Below are 17685 nucleotides of genomic sequence, written 5' to 3' on the forward strand. Positions count from 1 at the left end.
GAATACATTTTTAAAAATTAATTCAAATTCCATATTCCAGACTATGTGTATCAGTTACTCCGGGGAGTCCAGCAAGCTGAACAGGTCCTCCAGGTGACAGTGATGCAGAGTCAATTTTGAGAAGGGACCGCACAAGCTCCTGTCTTCTAGGCCAGAACTCCACATCCTTTGGAGTCATACCAGCCTCTTTAAAATAAAATGTTTCACTTATTCATTCATTCAGGTAGTATTTATGCACTTTGTACCAGGGACCACGCAAGGCACCCATGTATATAGCGCTGACGGAAGCAGTCGCTGTCCCCACTTTCTCATAGACCATAATGTCTGGTGGAAAAGAAACAACCATAAAGCAACAGGTAAATGCTTACTGAAAGGAAGGACTGTGAAGGAAGTGGGCGGCGGGGTGCAGGGCAAAGGCAAATGGAGGGAAGAGGAAGGCACTGATACGGAGGGGGCTATCTGAAGAGGTGCTGTTCACGAGGAGAGCAGGAGTAAAGGCCACGCATTACGAGAGTGCTAGGGGTGCTAAGGTCCAAAGGAGGCTGCGTGCAACCCAAGCCTGGCAGTGGGAGGAACAGCAATTTAAAAAAAATAAAATGACTCTGAAGACACTTTAAAAGCACTAGCGGCACACATTTGGCATAGTGGTTAAGAAGCCGCTTGGGCCAGCCCCACATCACAATGTCTGTGTTCAAGTTCTGGCTCCGCTCCCAAGCCCAGCTTCCTCCCCATGCATACCCTGGGAAGCAGAAGGTGATGGCTCAAGTAGCTGGGTCCCTGCCACCTGCTTGGCAGATCTAGATTGAATTCCTGGCTCCAGGAGCCTAATACATATATGATAATGAATTCAGTAAGTTCATTTGGAGGTGGCTGGTTTTGATGCCAAGCTCTGGTTCTGCGAGGAGATGGATAAACTAACAGGCAGTTGGGTCAGGTTCCTGTGGGAATGAGGAAAGGGAGAAGTCTCTTTAAGAATGTACAAAATGCATGCTTCCACCCCCAAGCTGCCTTCAGCAAGACACAGTGCCAATCCCACCCTTCTGAGTTTCTAGTTTTATCATGAGAAAAAAGTTACCTATCCCACCCTTCCTTTGTTTTATCCCAGGCAGGCTACACAGGATCACAGTTCAGCCCTCTGATGGATTTTGTCCCTGACAAGACAAGAACTGAGATGGTCCTTATAAACACACCAAAGACCGGAATAAGGGAAAGGGTTTATTGACGGAGGAAATTCCACAGGTCGGGGGAAGGGGTGAAGAAGAAAGAAGGGAGAGAGCATGTATATGGGGAGCAGTTCCTATTATACCTTTGCCAGGGGGTGGGCAAGGAAGTAGGAATAGCACATCCCATTAGGGTGGGGGTGGAGCTGACACTGGTGGTTGGGCCATGGGGCTTAGGACCGAAGCCTACTTTGCAAGGTGGCAATGGGGGCCAGAGCCTAAGATGGTGTCTGGGGCATAGATGGCACCACAGATGAGATGGCACCATTTTACTTACAGCCATCCTCAAAGTTTCCCCATAACAATTCCTAACTCCAGCTTCCCAGCAATATGGACCGTGAGAGGTAGCCAGGATTCAAGGAGTTGGGTTCCCGCCACTCATGCAGGAGACCTGAATTGAGTTCCTAGCTCTTGGTTTCAGCTCCAGCTCAGCCTTGACCATTATAGGCATTTGGGAAGTGAACCAGAAAATGGGTGCCATCTTCCTCTCTCTTCTTCGGCCTCTCACTGTCTCTGCCTCACATATTTAATAATAAAAAAAAAAAAGCATTAGATTTAAATTTAATTTAAACTTCAAATGAAATTGAATGTGAAGTTCAATGCTCATATCTCAGGGCTGCTGCTTCTTTGACGTGTCCCTTTGCATCTAAGAGTTTCCGTAATATTTATCAAAGAAGCAGTTGCTACTGGAGTTAAAGCATCGCTTATGGTTCCAAATTTGGTGTTTTATGAATATATTGAATCCAATAAAAATATGTGCTCCTTTTACTATATCTAGAAAATACCTGTTCATGTACCTTGTTCTATTACATTTCTGTGAACATTAACTGTATTTTAAATCATCATCATATTGCATGGGTTTAAGCTGCCTAAGTGTTCATGAAGTAAAATTTTTAAAAGCCTATTTAATGACATAATTTTACAGAAAGTTTTGCTGTAAAAAAAATTAAACTAGTCATTAAATTGGAAGTTAGGAACACATCTGCTTGTGGATGTCAAATTAGCCACAGCCTAATTCATTGTTAAGTCATCAATCAGACCAAATTAGATCAATCAAGAGCCTTGCAACACTCTGCTGCATGTATGTCAAGTCATAGAGTTGCAGCCAAAGAGCCAGGTGATAACTAACTATGCTTACGGAAACCTCCATTAGAAATTTTTAAATGTGGAAATCACATCCTAGTTTGATGGTTTATTGTTCAAATAGAGTGCATTTACATGGTTGGGTTTTTACGTACCTAGTCTTTGGAGATAGCTCTAGTTAGAAGAAGTAAATTCATCAGGCATCTACTCAGATGGGCACACATGCTATAAAATTGAAAAGAGACCCACTCTGGTAGACTCCATGAAGTTCATTCACACAAAGATGTCTTAAGCAGTTGTAAGCCAGGGTTTTTATCATATTCATTTTTACATTAGCACCAGGCCCTAAGAAATGATACTAAATGTTACAAGCACTACAAAATTTTACGTAAGCGATGTTGAAAGAGAAAATGATATAAAAGAGCATACAATTGTCCTTTTTGATGAAGTTGCATAACGTTGGTAAATTTCTAGCCATTCATAAAGCTTTTCTTTTTTTTTTTTTCCTTTTTCATATCCCTTGAGGCACTCATGAAGGAGGCTCAGCCTATTTTCAGAAAAAGATGTGGGAAGCATCTTCCAGCACCAGCTCTTCAAATGGAACCACAGTGACGAGGTAAGAATTATCTTCATACCCAAACTGCTGAATGAGAGCAAGCTCCTCAAACAGGGAAGGGCCGCTTGATACTGAGCCGCAGCATATTTGAGATTTACTGCTTATTAAAATGCAAAAGGCTATTACTTCCCCCAGAACAAATTTTGTGAACAGAGATGAACCTAGGAAGCTTTTAGCCCATTTCCTGAATCATAAACAAAGAGCTCCATACCCAGCAACTCCCTGAGATGTAAAGGGGAGTATATTATATGATCCTTATTGGATTACTCAAAGCCTCTCGAAGCTCCCTTCAGAAGCCATATAAATCAAAGCTAACTGCTTCCATAGAAAAGCAATCAAGTTTTTAAGAGAATATCTTTGTTCCCTGAGGTTGCACAGAAAGATTTAGATGCTTCTATTAGGACCTTTGCAACAGAGCACACTTAAGTAATTATAAAATCCAGCCTGGAAAAGCACCTGGACGGACTCCCGAGAGAATTAAATAGATCTTTTGGTTTCAAGTTTTGGATATTGTATAGTAGTATTTCCCCACCTACTTTTTAGAACACACACACACACACTTTTTTGTAGCAATTTAGTCAATTAAATATAGTGACTCTCAGAATTTTTCACGTTTTAGTATCATTGTCCAGTTTCAAATAAGTACATTTTATGTGTTTCTAACAGAGCTTAAGTGTGGTGAAAAAATATTAAGCAGAAAGAAAATGTGTCTTTAGAAATATCCAGGAAGAAGTTCAGTAATGTGAATTCACTCCTTCCCCCAGAATCTTACCTAAATCAAGATGGGCTGCACAAGCTTACCAGATGCTGTCTTTAAAATTTAGGCAAAACAATAGTGACATTCTAGCTAAAAAATAACTGGCTTCAAGGAGTAAAAATCCTCAGAGGGTCCATTTAAAGGTCTCCATTTTCCTTTCTACCCTTGCCTTGTGGTAAAATATTTAATGATGCTATAGATTTAAAAGTGTGTGTCAATCTTCTCTCTGGAAAGCTGACTTTTGCAACTTGAATGGTTACAATCCTATTCTAGAACTATGAATTAAGAAAACTGCCATTTATGTATAACTTACTGTGAGAGTTTAGGCAAATCAAAGGCCCTCCAAATTTTGTCTTTTTCAGAAAATTTATTGGCAATTTCCCTATCTCAGGAAGTCTCTAAGAATGAATGATCATCCAGTTAAAATGTTTTGACTAGTATTTTGTGCCAGGAACTGTGCTAGGTTATAGAAAATGCAAAATAACTACATGGCATAGTATATGGCAACAAGGAACGTGTCATTTAGTGTACTAATGTAACATGTAAAAATACATGAATAATACGAGGTAATGAATGTATTAAATTCTGTTGTGAGATTATAGGTGTTAGAAGAATTCAGAGTCATGGAAAATCAATGGAGTTTATTGGGGTTGGTGAATTTTGTGAAGAGAGTGCATCTTAACTGGGAGAGAGGGATTTAGACCTGGTGTGATAAATTGTTGAGAGTAATTGTAGGTTTTGAGCAGGGGAGTGACAGATGAAACCAACACTGGAGGAAAATTTATGGGACATCAGTATGCAGGAAGTCTCCGATGATAGAAGAGGGTATGCTAACTAGAAGCCTAACACAATACCTCAGGGACAATATGATAAAGGCCTGGGCTACAAGGTAGGTTGTGGAAATAGAAAGTTGACATTTAGAAGAAAATATTGATAGCTCCTAATAACTAAGTGGAAAGAGTAGAGAGGGATTATTACTTAGAATATATATTACAGAAGCGAACAAGCAGGCACCCATAAAACATAATAGCACTGTCTTGGTTTGGGTCCCCCTGAAAGCACAGCCTGAGACAAGGGCTCGGGTACAGGTCATTTATTTCGGGAAAAGTCTCAGGAAAGAAAGGGTGAGGAAGTGGGAAGCAAGCAGCAGGGAAAGGCGAAAGCTGGTAAAGAGCACGTGCAGAGGGCTCGTTAGCAATGAGGACGATTAGTGCTTTATTCCCCTAGGGACTTGTGAAGAAACCACGACTTCCATGTTTCAGAACTGTCCCCCCAGCAGCCGGGGAGGCTGGGCACGCATCCACTGACTTCAACCTCCCTGGACAGGAGAGGTAGGGCTTGAACCCAGGCACATGAATATGGGACACAGGCATTGCAGACAGCATCTTTTTTTAAAAACAAAAAAGATTTATTTATTTCATTTGAAAGGCAGAATCACAGAGAGGCAGAGGCAGAGAGAGAAAGAGAGGTCTTCCATCGGCTGGTTCACTCCCCAGATGTCCGCAATGGCTAGAGCGGGACCAATCTGAAACCAGGAGCCAGGAGCCTCTCCCATATGGGTACAGGGGCCCAAGCACTTGGCCATCTTCCACTGCTTTCCAGGCCATAGCAAAGAATTGGATTGGAAGTGGAGCAGCTAGGATTTGAACCAGCATCCATATAGGATACCAGATATGCAGGTGGTGGCTTTTACCCACTATGCCACAATGCCGGCCCCCAAGCAGCATCTTAAGTGCTATACCAAACACCCCTGCCCCTCCTCTGAGAAACTTCAGATAGGTTACATTACTTTCTGTAAACTTCCTCAATTCACTCTACTGCTGAGTGAGACAATAATATTACCTAACAAGTGCCATTGTTATGAGAACACTGAATTAATGCAAATAAAATAATTAGCGCAGCACACATAAAAAATTCCCCCAAATATTGTCTTAATTATATTTTTAATTAGAACCCTTAGAGAAAAATTTTTTTTAAAACAGAAGAAAATTTCAGGTTAGTAGAAATTGTCAACATAAGACATCCAAAACTGAAATAAACACTTTGGGTTGCTTTCTTATTTCAATGGCAGAGTTGCTGAGGGCCCTAATTAAGATACTCAAGAAAGCTCTGAGGTAGCAAGAGCATGTGCCTAACAGCTGAATACAACCTCATTCAATTAAAATCCTCATTTTCATCAGACTATAGTCAAGAATCACTCCACAGCCACTGCTCCCTGCCTCAGGTTCTAGCCAAGTTCTCTCCACGACGCTTTGCACACAATAGCATGAGTGTACCTTCCAGGAGTGTGAGTAGCCATCAGCGCCAGTTACTCAGGAAATACACAGTCCTCCCAAGGTGAGCACTCTGTCATCCAGGCCTGACATAGAAACGCCCTTCTCTCAAGATATGACAAGTGTGCCAGCGCCACGGCTCACTAGGCTAATCCTCTGCCTGCAGTGCTGGCACCCCAGGTTCTAGTCCCGGTTGGGGCGCTGGATTCTGTCCCGGTTGCCCCTCCTGCAGTCCGGTTCTCTGCTGTGGCCCGGGAGTGCAGTGGAGGATGGCCCAAGTGCTTGGGCCCTGCACCCGCATGGGAGACCAGGAGAAGCACCTGGCTCCTAGCTTCAGATCAGCGCGGTTTGCTGGCCGCAGCACACTGGCCACAGCACACCGGCCACAGAGGCCATTGTGGGGCAAAAGGAAGACCTTTCTCTCTGTCTCTCTCTCTCACTGTTCACTCTGCCTGTCAAAAAATAAATAAATAAATAAAAATTAATAAAAAATAGGACAAGTGCACATCATCAACACAGCCGAGAGTGCTAAGAGAACCAATGTTAAAGGCAGCTCAAGAGCTTGCATCCACGTGGTCGACGTCCACTTCCTCCTTTGCTCAGTCTCAGTCTCAGTCTCAAAGTGGGCTCTAGGGAGGTCCCACAGTTCGGCTGGAGGATTCTCTGGAGAAATACTTATAGACTTCTAAAATATCAAATCCAGATCACAGACACATTAAATATCAAGTCCGGAAGTTATATAAAGACCCAGACTTTTCATTGTGAAATGAAGAAACAGAGATCCAAGCAGGTCAAGTTATCTGCCTGTGGACACCCACTGACCCTATCCTCAGATAAACCGACAGCCCTCATCTTCCAGACAGATCCTCTCCCTCCACCTCTGCCTCTCACAACCATGCTGGTTCTACTTGTCCCACTGGGGACTTGTGCAGTACACTCATTTCTTCCTTTTTTATTGATTTATTTATTTATTGGAAAGAACAACAGAGAAAGAGGAAGAGACAGAGCGAGAGAAAAACAAAATAGAATCTTCTATCTGCTGGTTCACTCCCAAAATAGCCCCAACAGTGAAGTCTGGGCCAGGCCAAACTCAGAAACCAGGAATTCCATCCAGTTTTCCTACATGGCTGGTAGCAGTGCAAGTACTCGGGCCATCCTCTGCTGCCTTCCCAGGTGCATTGTCAGAAAGCTAGACAGGAAACAGAGTCTCCAGGAATCCAACAGGCTCTCCTACGTGAAATGCCGGTGTCGCAAGAGGTAGCTTAGCCTGCTGCGCCACAACACCAGCCCCAGTAAGTTCATTTCTTGCATTATTTAACAGGTAGCATCAGAAGACGTATTTTTGATGAAAGATTTCTATACTCAAGTGTTTACCACTGATCACCCTCATAGTGGACCTGGAAGAGTGTCTGCATGCATGCGGCGAGCTTCATTTATAAATATTTGAGGCAAGTGAGGTTTCCCACAAACGTAAAGAAATTAGTGTAAGAGAGCACGAGTGAAGATGGAAGATATATCCAGCAAAGTAGTAGAGGAATGAAGGGGATATTTAGTGTCCAAATATGGCACCAGAGAAAGAATACAGAGGTTTTCTAAAAATTCATAGAAAATGCATATAGTAAAACTATCATGTATTTACAAAACAAATCTTGCACCAAAAGAAACATGTTTTAATTACATTTTTCCACAATTTTTTTTTTTTTTTTAATTCAAGAGCCCAATAGGTAACCTAGGCACTCTGACAGGGGACACAGGTATCCTAACCTCCACCCTCAGATATAGTTGGTGTTTTTTCTTTTTCCTTTTTTTTCAATTATTGGTTATCACAGATCAGGGAAAACATACGGTATTTGTCTTTTGGGGACTGGCTTATTTCACTAAGTATAACGGTTTCTTGTTGTATCCATTTGTTGTAAAAGACAGGATTTCATTCTTTTATACAGCAAAGTATATTTCATTTTAGATATATAACAATTTCTTTATCCAGTCATCAGTTGATGGACATCTGAGTTGATTCCATATCTTAGCTATTGTGAATTGAGCTGCAATAAACATGAGGGATACAGATAACTCTTTCATACGCTTATATCATTTCATTTGGGTAAATTCCCAGGAGTGAGATGGCTGGGTCATATAGTATACCTATTCTTGGCTTTCTGAGGTATCTCCATACTGTCTTCCACAGTGAATGTACTAGTTTATGTTCCCACCAACAATGGATTAGGGTACCTTTATCCCCACATCCTCACCAGCATTAATTGCTTGTTGATTCCTGTATGAGAGCCATTCTATATGGGGTAAGGTGAAACCTCATTGTGGTTTTGATTTGGATTTCCCTGATGGCTAGTGATCCTGAGCATTTTTTCATGTGTCTGTTGGCCATTGGAATTTCCTCTCTTGAAAAATGCTTGCTCAAGTCCTTTGTTCATTTCTTAACTATTTTGCTTTTTTGTTGTGAACTTTCTTGAGCTCTTTATAGATTCTAGATATTAATCCTTTATCAGTTACATAGTTTGCAAATTTGTTCTCCCATTTTGTTGTTTGCTTCTTCATTTTGCTGGGGTTTTTTTGTTTTGTTATGTTCTGTTTTTTGCAGTACAGAAGCTTCTCAACTCTCTGTAATCCCATTTGTCTATTTTGGCTTTGATTGTCTGTACTTCTGGGGTCTTTTCCAAGAAGTCTTTGCCTATACTAATGTCTTGCAAAGTGTCCTCAATGTTCTCCTCTAGTACTTTAATGGTATCAGGTTGTAGATTTAGATCCTTGATCCACTATAAATTGATTTCAGTATAAGGTTTAAGGTAGGGGTCTTGCTTCATATTTCTACATGCAGAGATCCAATTTTTCCAGCACCATTTGTTGAAGAGACTGTCCTTTCTCCAGGATTGATTTTAGCTCCTTTGTTAAAAATTAGTTGGTTGTAGATGCGTGTATTGATTTCTGGAGTTTCTATTCTGTTCCACTGGTCTACATGTATATTTTTAGTTAGTGATTTTTAAGGGTTCTTTTTCTAATTATTAAAATAATACATGACCACTGCAGGGAAGTTAGAAAATGAAAAAGATAAAAATCAAAATCCAACATTATCCCATGCCTAAGATTTTCTACTGCTAATAATTTGATGTGTTTCACTTTATTGTTCCACTGTTAATACTGTCAAAATAATTCACAAATTGATAGCTAACTTTTCCTAGTCTAATTATTTTATTGTAAACATTTTCACCTAATTTTTTGTTATAAACATTTTCCCGTACCATGCTATAAAATATTATTATTAAAGTATTTTTTATTGGATATACTCACTGGGAAGCATGAAGAAATAAATTTCTTTAAAGAATAATTTTTAAAATACTCCTTAGTCAAAAATAAAACTAATTCTTTTGCTCAGTAGGGGATAGATAATAATAATGTAACCAATAACCAAAAAAAAAAAAAAAAACTAAAAGAAATGATTTTGTATGTTTTCACCACAAAAAAAAATGATAAATATTTGAGGAGAGAGATATACTTACTCTTATTTTATACTCCTGTATTTTCAGTTGCAGAATTTACCACTTCGTGGAGTATCTCATCCATTTGTTATTGAATTGATGCTCATGACACTGACCCACTGATCTTACCTCCTCCTTTTAGAGCCAAAAGAAAGTTTACTCCCTGAGAGAAAGATCAAGCCTGCTGATAGTTAACAGTGGCTACTGTGTGTCCCCAAGATGCACATTCTACTTCCTCCATAATCCCTTCTATTACAGGGTCTTCCTCCATCAGTTTTGTGATGTTGAATACCCTGTACTTCTGCAGTGGATTTCTTTTAACAACATTCTAGAACTTTCCATATCAACCAAGGAGTAATTTGACCAATACAGAATTCAATAGGGATTACTATTGTGATCTTAACATATTTATGTATCTATTCTCAAGTTACCTTTGTTTCATGCACCTCACATTAATTTTAGAGCAACACTGCCATGTTCTTTATTCATGTTTTCTTAAGGTCATCTAATTCTCATTTTTCTAAACCTCTATAGCATGCTTACAACATGGGTGAGTCTCAAAAATATAATGCTAAGTGAAAGAGAAAGCCTGATGCAGAGGCCACTTAAGATTAAATTTATATGAAATATTGAGACTAGCAAAATCTATAGACACAGTGGTGATGGGTGCACAATGGAAATATACCAAAAAAAAAAAAACCACTGAATTTTATACTTTTTTTTTATTTATTTGACAGAAAGAGTTAGACAGTGAGAGAGATAGAGAGAAAGGTCTTCCTTCCACTGATTCACCCCCAAAATGGCCACTATAGCCGGAGCTATGCCGATCTGAAACCAGGAGGCAGGTGCTTCCTCCTGGTCTCCCATGCGGGTGCAGGGGCCCAAGCACTTGGGCCATCCTCCACTGCCTTCCTGGGCCACAACAGAGAGCTGGACTGGAAGAAGAGCAACCGGGACAGAACCAGCACCCATATGGGATGCCAGCACCACAGGTGGAGGATTAACCAAGGGAGCCACGGCGCTGGCCCTTAAATTGTGTACTTTAAAATTTTAAATGATAATATTCAAGTTAGATCAATTTTTTCTCAATTTAAAAATGGTGAGAATGTAGAGAAATGTAGAGAAAAGAAAGATAAAGACATAAAATTTAACATGATGTACTCATAAAATAGAATATTATCTAATCATGTAGAGGAATGATGTACTCCTCCACAGTGCAATGTGGATGACCCTTGAAAGCAAGACAGACTCAAAAGATGACATATCATAACCTCTATGAAGATCAAGGGAAGAGAAATCCATACAGACTGAAAACAGATAGCCATGGCATCGCAGAAGTGTAGAACTGGAAGTGACAGCTAACAACAGGATTTGTGTCTCTGAAACTAGATAGTGTTGGTACTTGTGTTACTATTGCACCAAAAACCACTAATTTGTAAACTTTAAGATGATGCATTTTGTTGGGTGAATTTATGTCAATATAAAGTTAAACTAAAAAACTCAGTGATGGATATTGTTGGCATTTTCATTCACTCGTGATAGTACTACTAGGTGAAGAATTTGTACATTCCCCTGTTAACACTGACCTTCTTGGTTGGAGCCTGTGGAGGCTACTAACTCAATCATCACTGGAATCATGTTCATAATTACAAGCAGCTTCCTGTTTTTCTTCCTGCATGTTATGCTCTATAGGGAGAAATGCAGAATAAAACCACATGGCAGAACAGTCTGTCCAAAGAGCTGAGGAAAACACATCTTCTCTTCCTTCCTCCACCCTCCAAGTTTTGTATCCCAAGTTGAACCATAAATTTCTGCAGGATGCTGAATAAATCTTCTAACAATTTCACTCCCTGTGAAAAGCCGGATTGAACAAGACTAACCAAATGGCAATAGCAACAATAATAATGCCAGCTACTGCTTGGTAAGTTTCAAGTAATGATTAAGGTCTGATTATGAACAGAAAAGATAGATAATGTCATGTATTCGTAATACAAGTACTTGTTGAGTGCCTGTTATGTCAGCCACTGTGAGATATGGCGGTGCATTAAGAAAGCTGCAGTCTCTGAAATCTATTTTAATGATTTTATTATATAACTGTGTACTGTTACAAAGTCATGTTTTTAATAGATGAGGACATAAACAAACAAAACTAATAAAGTTGTTCTTATTGCATTGAACTGAAAGTGGAACATACCAATTTGATACTTGGGATTTTCTAGGCAAACCTGCATAGTCACAAAACAGTAGAAATTTCATAAAATGATCCCAACACTTTGGTCAACACTTAAAGTATGCAGTCTACTAAATTTGATTCATACTGATTGTGTAGAGCCAAACAACATTGTTATGATATTAGCATATTGATTAAAACATTTATATTTATGGTCCCTTTACTAATTTTTTAAAAGAATATTCCTCAAGGTTTTAATTTTTTTAAACTTATTTATTTGAGAAGCAGAAAGATGGAGCTCACATCCTCTGGTTCACTCCCCAGATGCCCACTGTGGCCCCAGACTAGGCTGGAGGAAAAATCCAAGACCTAGTGATTCATTCTAAGTCTACCACATGGGTGGCAGGAACTCCATTGAGCCATCACCAGTTCCTCCAAGGGTCTGCTTTAGGAGGAAGATGGAGTCAGAAGCCAGAACCAGATACTGAAGTCAGGAATTCTGAAATGGGATGCAGGTGTCTTAACCACTTAGCTAAACATCCACTTCCTCCATTTTACTTTAAAGATTACTTCTGAATTTAACACACTGTACAAATAGGGAAGAAAAATTTCTTTGATAAAAATTAAAATCTAAAATGAAACATGTACCTAATAGTGACTCTAAATATATGTAGTGTCAGGAGGTTTTTAACTTGAAATCAATTATCAGTGTTTAAGTTTGAGTTCTTTTTCATTAACAGTTCATTTTTCAAGATTATATGTGGAAGTTGTAGAAAGTTATTATAAGAATTTTCTTTCCTTGTGGGCAGGAGAATTTTAATAAGAGCATGATTTAAATATTGCAGGAAATAACTGTCCTGACTAATTTTGACCTTGAAACGACTAGGTTCTTTCAGAATGAAAACAAACTAGATATTACTCATTATAGGAGAGTAATAATGTTTTGCTTCTATTTGGGTGTTTTGGTTTTCTGGTTTCTTCCTTTGTTTTTGTTTTTGTTTTTTTTTTTTGTTATTTTTTTTTTATAATTCATGATCATTTTACCTTAAGTATTCTTTTCTAAAATATGAATATTTCACCATAATACTTGGAAAATGATTACTAATCCTTAGTAAATATAAATATAGATTTCATGTTATTGAATTTCAATAATTCTAACTTTTGAAAAGAGTTATTTCAAGATGCAACACACCAACTCATTTTCATCTCACAGCACAACCACTAGGCACACTGAACAACCTCTGCTGAATGATGTGGCCTCCTCCAGGTCCTTCCCACACCCTGAATATCCCCCCCATTTTCCAGTGGAGGGTGGGCCACAAACTTCCATGCAAGTTATTGGGAAAATACTTCCTTTACCTTGGAATTCACCATCCACAGGCTTGCTTGGATGTTAAAGATTGGTAAATTGTGAACTATGACCCTAAATCACTTCTCACCAATCAGGGACTTTTCTTGGTGAAACTGAACCAGAAAGGATCAAATATCATCAACAAAGAGGCTACTCTTGGGGGAAATGGGAATGAAAATATCATTACAAGACAGATAATGTTTTAATATGAATAAAAAAGAGAACTGGTATATAAAATTGAAGGACCTAGCTTATTACTATCAAAATATTTAGTAACTTATATAAGTTAGAGAAGACAAGAAGTGAGATTTCTATTAGATCTTTTTCTACTGACATTCTTTTGCAGCTGACATTTGATTTCTACCTAAGCCAGAGCATTGGGCACACTTGTATAGGTTCTTTAAGGTCTCTGATGTGTCTGAGCTCCCTAACTAGGAAACAAGCTGCATGGAATACAAGGCAGAAATTTTGGCTCAAGGTGAATGGTCATTTATAAACACAGTCATCTTTTGATCCCAATATTTCCTTATACAAATTCAGTTCACCTCCATGAGATCAACTATTTTAGATTATTCATATGCATGAGATCAAGTGTCATATTTCTCTACCAGGCTGATTTCCCTGCACACAGTGTCTTCCAGATTCATCCACGTTGTCATAAAAGACAAGATTTCCTTCCTTTTTGAGGTTGAATAGTAGAATGATGGTTACATTACTAAAAGCTGGGGCAGTTGAAGTGAGGAAATTGGTCAAACACGTAATTATAGTTAGGAAGAAAGAATGAGTTTGGGAGATTTGGGGTACAGCATGGTGACTACAGTTAGTGACAATATATTATTTTCTTAGGAAATATTGGATGTTAAGTGTTCTCAACACAAAAATGATAACTATGTGAGGTCATGACTATTTTAATTAGCTTGATTCAAAACATCATATTTTATGAGATAAATATGAAGAAACTTCAAAATGTTCATGGAAAAATGGAATGAAAAGATAAGCTTACTTTAGTCCAAAAACTTTTTTGAAAGCCACTCTTAGTGTTTTCATAATATGCATTTTTATTTTTAAATACCCTTTATTCACATGAATTCCAACAATTTTTGCAACAAAATAAATTTGTCCCTTAGTTTAAATCCACAAACTCTTTTGTATGTATAATTTTAGCTTTCTGTTAAATAATTTAAAAAAATAAATAATTAAGTGCAATATGACACTTAAGAACACTCTTTATACATAAAACAATGACAAATTCTGAGTTCATTTACTTGTTAACTCAATCAGTAAATATTACTTGGAAAATACTCTGTGTCAATTTTTGTGTTGTAATCTCTCTAAGTACTCCAAAGAAAGATAAAACAATCACCATCATTCAACACAATGCTGAGATGCAACATATACATAAATATCAGAAACTAAATCACATCACTTGATATTTTAGAAAGTGAGAAAGAGCTATGTAATATATGGTAATGAGTGACTCGTAAGGCAGATTACAATTTCTATGATTTCATAGAAGGTAGAGTTCCATTGAATAGACTATAATCATTTAAGCATGAGGAGTCATCAGAGGATACTTAATAGAAAAGTCCAACAGGATTCAAGGATTGATGTAATAAGAAATGGTAAATGAACTTGAGAAAATAGTTTGGAACTTAACCTCAAAGATATGCAATTTGTACTTTATTTTAAAATTGAGAATTATAATAATCCAGTCATGAGGAACAAAGTAGAGAATAAAAATGTGCATTATGAAGAATAACTCATAAAAGCTATGAGAATCAAGAGAAAGGGAAGAATTAGTAAGCAATCTATGTGTCTAAAACTGAACAATTTAGGAAATCGTGATGCCACAGATAGAAATAGACAGACCTAAGGGGGAGAGCAGAAGCCTCCAGCATTCAGTTTCCCACAGTGTGGGTTACAGATAATGACAGAACACCCATATGCAAAAATCTATTAGCCGTGTACTGATGTGCAGTAGAAAGTAAGGAAATACAAACACAATTTCTTATAAGTAATATGTATGTTACCATCACAATCTCTCAAAAAGAAGGAAGAAAAAATATAAAAAACTGAAGACTTAAACCTTGAGAAACACAAGAAAAAAGAAGTAGGGAGAGGAGGGTGACAATATAGAAACGACAAGGACAATCTTTCTAGAAACAGAAAAATGAGAAGAAAAGATATTCTTATACCTACAGAATTTATGTTGGGAACCTATCAACAGGGCAATGATGAAACTAGCCCACATAGAATGAAAACAGGGAGAATTACTTCTCCTTGCTACTTCTTTTTCACAAGGGGAAGTTTCGAGGATTCTAACATATATTTCTAAAATGTGAATTTTTTGTATCTTGAATTCAAATATGATAGGGAATCTTAACCTGTCGCTCCCCCTCTTCATGGAGGAACGACACTAAGCCCTGCCTAGGCTTCATATCCGAGTCACGGCACCATTATGTTGCTCCCCCTCTTCGTGGAGGAACGACACAGGACCCTGCGCTGTTCTTTCGTCTGCTCGGCCGTCCCCGGGTTTGCTGCTGGTTCTTCCCGGGTTGGCTACCGTCCCTTCCACCTCCGTGGAAGGGCGGTTCCCCCTGCCACATTCCCCACTTCCGCGGGGGAGCGGCACACCGCCGGCCAGCTCACTCGGGGGCTGCACAGGTGTTCCTTCAGATAGATGTTCCCCCTTAGATGTTCCTGGTGCATGTTGTCTCTCTCCTCCTTTATAGTCCTCCTCCACCAATCCCAACTCTGCTACCCACACGCCGAGTACGCTGCTCTCCTCCAATCAGGAGCAGGTCCTGCTGTTTATTGGTTGAACTGGAGGCAGCTGTATAGAAGTTCTTACTCCCTTCTCAGCACCATATTGTGGGAGAGCAGATGCATAGAATAAGTCCTAATTCCAGTAACTTAGTCTAGTCCGGGTTGCTCCCCACATAACCCGTAAGATAATCACAATTAGTGATGGGTTTCAGTGACAAAGGTAATACACACCATCAATAGATGGCTCCTCCTGTTTCAACAGTTCTGTAAGCACCAGTCACATGCATCTGGTTCACTTTAGGGAAAAGACATCAGGGATCTAATAATATAATTTTAAGTTTATTCAAGGCTTTAGCTCTAAAATGTTCATCTGAAAAAACAAAACAGTGTATTAGAACGTGATGATAGCAAAATTCTAAAAACATTACGCTTCTATTAACACAGATTCAAAACTCATAAAGCAAACACTGACAAGAAGCACAAGGAGTAACAGACACATCTATGATTAAAATGGACACAGGAGCACATGTAAATATGCCCAACATACACATTATTGAAATCCCAGAAAAAGAAAAGAAACAGATTGCACAGCCAGCCACCTGAGTCATCATCTACCCCTCCTGTATACAGAGTAACAGGAAGCTGGGAGGAAGGGGAGGAGCCTTGCGAGACTCCCACTCAGCACTCCCACATGGGAAAGTGGATATAACAAACGGCATAAAGGCCACCTCTATCATGAGTTCCACATACATGAAATGACATAATGGCACAATCTTAAACCAGTGTAATATCTGGTAAGTTAAATGTGTATTTTGGGTGTCTTCAAGGAGCTGATTTAGCATAGCCCCGACTGTTAATGAACAACTTAATACATTATCCCTCTTAGTATTTTTTTTTTGTCTGTTCTACTTAATACTACTGGTTTAATTCTGTAATTAATACACAGTTATTTTTAAGTGTTAAAATTTAACTGAAATGTGATCCCTGTTAAATGTAAGAGTGGGAATAAGAGAGGGAAGAGATGTACAATTTGGGACATGCTCAAGCTGACTTGCCCCAAATGGTAGAGTTAGAAACATACCAGGGGATTCCAATTCAATCCCATCAAGGTGGCATGTACCAATGCTATCTCACTAGTCCAAGTGATCAATTTCATTTCACAATTGATCATAATGAAAGGACTAAGAGTCAAAGGCATCACATAAACAAGTCTAGTGCGTGCTAATACTAACCAATAGAATAAATAAAGGGGAGAGCGATCCAACATGGGAAGCGAGATACACAGCAGACTCATAGAATGGCAGATGTCCTAAACAGCACTCTGGCCTCAGAATCAGCCCTAAAGGCATTCAGATCTGGCTGAAAAGCCCATGAGAGTATTTCAGGCATGGAAAGCCAAGACACTCTGGGAAAAAAAAAAAAAAATAAATAAAAATAAAAAAAAAAAAAAAAACAACCTAAATGAAGGATCTCTATGAGTGAGATCCCAATGGAAAGAACAGGTCTTCAAAGAAGGAGGTACCTTTCTCTGAAGGGAGGAGAGAACTTCCACTTTGACTATGACCTTGTCTAAATAAGATAAGAGTCAGAGAACTCAAAAGGCTTCCATAGCCTTGGAAACTCATGACTGGAGCATAGGGAGATTACTGATGCCATAAACAGGAGTGTCAATTTGTAAAGTCAACAACAGGAGTCACTGTGCACTTACTCCTCATGTAGGATCTCTGTCCTTAATGTGCTGTACATTGAGATTTAATGCTATCACGAGTACTCAAACAGTATTTTTCACTTTGTGTTTCTATGTGGGTGCAAACTGTTGAAATCTTTACTTAATGTATGCTAAACTGATCTTCTGTATATATAGAAAATTGAAAATGAATCTTGATATGAATGGAAGGGGAGAGAGAGCGGGAAAGGGGAGAGTTGCGGGTGGGAGGGAAGTCATGGGGGTGTGGGGG

The sequence above is a fragment of the Oryctolagus cuniculus genome, chromosome 14 (assembly GCF_964237555.1).
Source record: "Oryctolagus cuniculus chromosome 14, mOryCun1.1, whole genome shotgun sequence".
NCBI lineage: Eukaryota > Metazoa > Chordata > Mammalia > Lagomorpha > Leporidae > Oryctolagus > Oryctolagus cuniculus.